Source organism: Anomalospiza imberbis, unplaced genomic scaffold (genome assembly GCF_031753505.1).
Source record: "Anomalospiza imberbis isolate Cuckoo-Finch-1a 21T00152 unplaced genomic scaffold, ASM3175350v1 scaffold_871, whole genome shotgun sequence".
NCBI lineage: Eukaryota > Metazoa > Chordata > Aves > Passeriformes > Viduidae > Anomalospiza > Anomalospiza imberbis.
The window spans coordinates 34,180-40,218 of NW_027100492.1; the positions used below are offsets into that span (position 1 = coordinate 34,180).

General features: G+C 59.0%; 1 long non-coding RNA gene across 1 annotated transcript; it reads left to right on the forward strand.

Annotated features, from left to right (window-relative positions):
- The first annotated feature begins 846 nt into the window (after positions 1-846).
- LOC137467926 (uncharacterized) lies at positions 847-2,436 on the forward strand. The gene is made up of 3 exons (XR_010995668.1): positions 847-1,251; positions 1,557-1,670; positions 2,310-2,436. It is a non-coding gene; the product is annotated as an uncharacterized lncRNA (long non-coding RNA).
- The last annotated feature ends 3,603 nt before the right edge of the window (positions 2,437-6,039 follow it).

Sequence of the window (6,039 nt, forward strand, 5' to 3'; positions counted from 1 at the left end):
AGGGAGGGACAAAGGTTGGGAGGGATAGTTGTGGCACTGCCTGCTGCAGTTTCCCCAAGCATTTAGTGAGGGTTTCCTGTGTGGGAGTGAGAGAGCCCCAGGGCCCTGGGCTGCTCCAGCTGCCCCTGCAGGGATGTTGTACAGGGCCTGCAAAGAGTATGGAGAGTGACCAGGAGCCACAGGCTCCCACAGCCTTACCTGCCCCCCTTGCAGTGCCCAGTTCCCTAAGGCAGAAGGGGATCCCAGCATACCATGGAAATGGGTCTGATCTGTGCTCCCTTCTAGACTGGGATTACGAGTTGGGAATGCTGGTGAATGGTGATTGGGATTACGAGTTGGAAATGCTGGTGAATGGTGATTGGGATTACGAGTTGGAAATGCTGGTGAATGGTGATTGGGATTACGAGTTGGAAATGCTGGTGAATGGTGATTGGGATTACGAGTTGGAAATGCTGGTGAATGGTGATTGGGATTACGAGTTGGAAATGCTGGTGAATGGTGATTGGGATTACGAGTTGGAAATGCTGGTGAATGGTGGTTTGAAGACTTTACCAGAGGCTGGAGGCAAGTTCTCAATGTACCTTTCCTGACAGAATAATCAGTGTCAATGTGGCGAGAGCTCACTCATGTGGCATTTCCCTTAAGTTCCCCTGAAGGTTGATCAGTTCTGGAAATCCTCCCCCGCTCCATTCTGGAGCCCTGAGGGATCCCACAGGATCGCTGTCAGTGGGAGGAAGGAGCATTTAGCTCTCCATCTTCCACCCATGTGCAATGCCAATATGACCTTCCGGGTGCTCTGTGCAGCCACGGAGAAGGGCAGAGAGGGAAGGTGCCGGGGCCCGGGGCTGTGCCTTTGGCAGCTCCTTTGCTGGCCCCAGGGAGCCTGAGCTGCTCCTGCTGCTGCTGCCAAGCCCTGGCCCAGGCTGGGGCTGGGTTTAGAGCTGCTGGCAGCTCCAGGGAGTCCTTTCTCCCCCAGCTGCCCCGCAAGGGGCTCCTTCCATCCCAGTGTGGGGCCACTGCTGGCACGTGGTCCCCCTGCCCCTGCTGCTGAGTGGAAGGCAGAGCTGAGGGAGTGCCTTGGAGGGCACCAATCACCCAGGGGCACTCACTGCCACTCTGGCCTGAAGGAGAATCTTCAGCAGAGTCACAGGAGCTGTTCTGTCCTGCCTTTCTTTGCAGCTGAACCTGTTGCTAAAAGTGATCTGGCTTCCCAACCCACGTTCAGGATTGCGCCTTTGGGAGATGGTGAGGGTAGGTCAAGGCCTTTCCCCCTGGGAGAGCTGCCAGCTCAGAGCCCAAAGCTCGGCCAGGAGGCCATGGCTGCAGGTGCCAGGAGAGAACCATGCACGTGTGCGCCCTCACCCTGGGCAATCTCATCCGACTTCGGCTCGGCACTGGCAGTTGTTTGGAGGAGGGGGGGCCCTGGCCCAGCCCTAAAAACCCAGATGTTTTATGAATCTTATTTCCATTTTTGCTAAGCATGACGCCCTAAAGATATCAGCAAACAAATGGGTGATTGTTCCACCTGATCCAGTTGTTCTTTTTTGTTTCCCTAGTGACAGACCAAAAGGCAGGACAGAAGGAGGTGTTTCCCCAAAGAAACAGTGGCCCATTGGCAGCCCCTGCTGCAGGAAGGAAGGTGATGCCAGGCACAGAAACAGTCACAGGAGGTAATTGCTGTGCCGGGCTCAGCCGGGCTCAGCCCTCGGCGGGGCTGTGTGGCAGCAGCTCTTCCCCCAGGCCCTGCCCTTGCACGGCCCGGCAGCAGCCAAAGCTGGAGGCGGCTCGGCTTCGAGGCCTCTGGAGCTCGTTCCCAACCCCGGGGAATCGGGACTTGGGCACCAACGCCCCTCCCGCTGCAGCTGCTCCCGCAGCTGGCCCTGAGCGCCCAGAGGCCCAAGGCACAGGAGCAGCCCCGAGCGGGAGCCCTGCTGCCAGCCCAGGGCCAGAGCCAGCCCTGGCTCCTGACTGGGCAGGGGCTGCACTGGCTCCTGACAGGGCCTGACTCTGTCCCCTGGGGCTGGGGGAGCTGTCACGGGGCAGGGAGGGCCAGGGCTGGCAGGGGCTGCTCAGGGATTGGTTTGGCCCCTGTCCCTCCAAGCAGCGACTGCCCAAGCAGCTGCGCTGGCCCCAGGCTCTCCTCCCGGCCGGCCGGGCTTTGCTGGGTGGCACAGCCTGTGCCGAGGGGCGGCAAGGTGCCTGCAGGCCCCAGCTCTGGGGGAAGCAGAGAACGTCCTGGCCGTATCCACCGTGCTGCCAGCTCAGCAGTGCAGCACAGCGTGGCCTCACGCTCCCCATTGCTCCCACAGATGCTGCCGGCCCCACAACACCTGTTCCAGATTCCCAGAAGGGCATTGGAACGGGTTTCTGTCAGGGAACAGGCTGCTGGCTAGGGTTAATGGCAGGCATGCTTCTTTTGGAGCTTGTCTTCATTTTATGCTGTGCCGGAATTTGGAAGCATTGGAAGAGAAAACGGTGAGTGTTTTGTTCATCATTCCCTGAAACAGCTTCTTTTGGAAGCCTAATGTAGACAGGGAATGTTCCCAGTGAGGCTGCAGTGGAGTTGTGGCCGGTCCGTGGTTGTCCAAAGAGCTCTGCTGAGGGTTCTGCTGCTGCCCAGTGCTTTCATTGGCCTCTTCATTGCTGGGCCTTGTCCTGGGGGGCCCGCTGGGGCTGCAGCCAGTGCTGGCTCCCACTGAGGCTGCCTGGACAAGAGCAGCCCCAGGGGCACAGGGCAGAGGCAAGGCAAGGTGGGGAGGAGAAAGAGCGGGGACGAGATTGCCCTCGAAAGGCAGACGCGCTCTGGGGCCCGCTCCTGGCCAGGGAGCCTGCCCAGAGCCGTCCCCTGCTCGCAGGGGCCTTGAGGGGCAGCTGTCCAGCTGGGCCAAGCTGTGCCAGCAGCTCCAGCCGTGCTGGGGAGCCTTGCCAGCTCTGGGCCCTGCTGTGCAGGAGGGTCCCAGTGTGCCACTGGCAGCCGGGAGCCTCACCCGCTCCTCTCTCCACAGGAGCGCCTCTGCAGCTTCACAAGACCGGCCAAAGACTTCAGTCAGGGAGAACTGGACCTGTCATGCATCTCTGTGCCGTGTCCATTGTCCCTTCCACAGCTGCATTGCCCGCTTATTGCTGGGGACATGCTGCCACCCCCAGAACAGGACCCTCTGTCCCCGAGGATGCTGCCTCTGTTGTCTTTCCAGGACTGAAGGTGCAGCCCTTTTGCCTGGAAAGGGCTTGAGCAACATCTTTGTGCTTCAGCCCTGGTCCCTGGGTGGTACCACCAGCACTGGCAGAGCTGCTTGTCTGGTCACAGCCAGTGATGGACAGGCAGCAGCCGGGCATCAGGCTCCCGAGACCAGCAGCTACTATGTTTATTTTTCATTTTTCAAGTTTTAGGAATATTTTTCATAGAAAATTCTCCAAATATTTCGTCCCTTTTCCCACACAGTTCCATATTTTTCAAAGTAGTTTTAGAATTCAGAAAAACTTAGAACATTTTTACATTTCTAGAATCAAAAATAAAATTGCATTTAATTGGTAATCTATACTCTACTACATGGCATGCAGGTGATGAGGGGACCCCTGTAAGGCTGGCAGACGACCAGGCTCCGTCATGGGGCACACGAGGTGGCGGGGGGTGTTGTGGGTGCAGGGTTTTGCAGTAAGACATGTGGGGCTTTGCGTCCTTTGTAAGCAGTGTACGTGGCAGGGGCTCCTCATGAGGTTCTTAGGGGATTTGGGATCATACAGGTGACGGGAGACCTCTGTAAGGCTGGCCGGGGCTTGAGTTCCTCGTGATTAACGTGGCGGGTTAGTGCTTGCCGTCAAGGCCTGGAGAGGAGCTGAGTCCTTCCGAAGGTGGGCAGGAGGCTGGGTTCTTTTGTGAGGCCCACAAGGCTGGCTTGGGTTTCTGCATTGGTGTGCACGGATTCTCGTGAGGCACACATGGCTCTTTTGGGGTCTCTCCTGAGGGGTGCACGGATCCCTCAAGAGGCACACTGGGATATTTTGGGGTCTCTTCTGAGGGGCGCAGGAATCCCTCATGAGGCACACTGAGATATTTTGGGGTCTCTTCTAAGGAGTGCACGGATTCATCGTGAGGCACACAGGGCTCTTTTGGGGTCTCTTCTGAGGGGCGCAGGAATCCCTCTTGAAGCACAAGGGAGTATTGATAGTCTCTGCTGTGCTGTGCAGGGATCCCTCAGGAGGTGTGCACCGGGGTTAAACTAGAGGGGGTTTTTCAGTTTTCTCAGCACAGCAAAGGGACACTCCCGGTCGAGGTGCTGCAAAGTCGGCAGGAAGCTTCCTGCAAAGCCTTGGGCCCGGCCTGCGGGACCGGCGGGCGACCAGAGCCCATCCTTGGGGGCCGGGCGGGGTTTCCGGTATCCACCGCACCCTTGTCGGGCCAGCTCCGGCCCCGGCAGTGAATGGCTACGACCCCGGGCTCCCATGGGGCTGCCGAGCAACGCCGTGGGCACGACAAGTGCCTCGCAGAGCATGACCCAGCAGAGCATGAAAACGGTTCTGGACTGTGCTTCCGTCTACACTGGGATCGAGATATGGATTGACTGAAAGTGCTGGCAAGTCACAGTGTGAAGACCATGGTGCATGCTGGAGCAACTTCTCCATGTCCCTTTCCTGATAGAACAATCACAGATTATTAATTCTGGCCAAGAGCAGCCCCAGGGGCAGAGGGCGGAGACAAGGCAAGGTGGGGAGGAGAAAGAGCGGGTTCGAGATTGCCCTCAAAATGCAGGCGCGCTCTGGGGCTCGTTCCTGGCCAGGGAGCCTGCCCAGAGCCGTCCCCTGCTCGCCGGGGCCTTGAGGGGCAGCTGTCCAGCTGGGCCAAGCTGTGCCAGCAGCTCCAGCCGTGCTGGGGAGCCTTGCCAGCTCTGGGCCCTGCTGTGCAGGAGGGTCCCAGTGTGCCACTGGCAGCCGGGGGCTTCAACCACTCCTCTCTCCAAAGGTGCTCCCTGAGCATCTTCAGAAGAGGAGCCTAAAAACTCAGGCAGAGAGAACTCGACCTGTGTTCCCAGCTCTTCACTCCTGTCCCTATCTGCCCTGCTGCGGCTGCACTAATGTCTTGAGCCCATCCCAAAACTCATCCCTCCACAACGAGACCCTCTGCCCCAGAGCCCCCTGGTCCTGTTGCCCAAAGACAACTGAAGGTGGGCAGCCCCTCTCTGCCAGGGCAGGGCTTGGACCAAATTTTATGTTCAAATAAAGAAATAGAGTTATCATAGATATGTCCAGGTGGTACCACCAGCAAAGCCCAGCCGGCACCAGCCCTGGCTGAGCTCCATGCCCAGGAGCAGCTGTGGATGCCCACGGTGAGGGCAGGCAGGAGCCAGGCAGGGCTGAGGGCACATTTCCTTCAGTGGGATCATCTGGGCCTGGACCTCCTCCAGTGGCATGCCCAGGAAAAGAGGGAAGCCATCAAGAACATTTCCAGGGACACAGCCTGGCCTGCAATGCCAGCAGGCAAAACAAAGGTTTTTGCTGGGCCATTGCCCTTGGATCAAGCAAAAGATTTACAGTCAGGCCAGTCCATTTGGCATAGATGGGGGTACACTCTGGGGGTACAGCCAAGGCCATGAGGTCACAGCAGGCTCTGGGGTCACGGCAGGCTGAGGTCACAGCAGGCTCTGAGGTCACAGAGGTGCCAGAGCCCCGTGGTTGCACAGCACCACAACGACCGAGCAGTCAGTCCTTGAGCACAACTGCTGTGGCAGCAGCGGCGCTGGCAGCAGTGGTGCTGACACTGCGACAGCTGTGTGAGGACAGCGGTGGCAGCAAGAGCTGCGGGACTGGCAGAGGGCAAGGCACCATGGCCCTTGCTCTGCGCCTCTTCCTCCTGCTCCTCCTGGCTGTGGCCCTGCCTGCCAGGGCTGCCCAGGCTGCTCCGCTGCAAGCGCGGGGAGCAGGTGAGCCGGCAGCCTGGCTCCCCTTTCCCGGGACAGCGCTCCCTGTTCCCCGGGAAGCGCTGGGGGATGCTTTTCCCCTGGGCTTTAGGGAGGGTTTCTTTTGTGGGAGGAAGAGAGACCC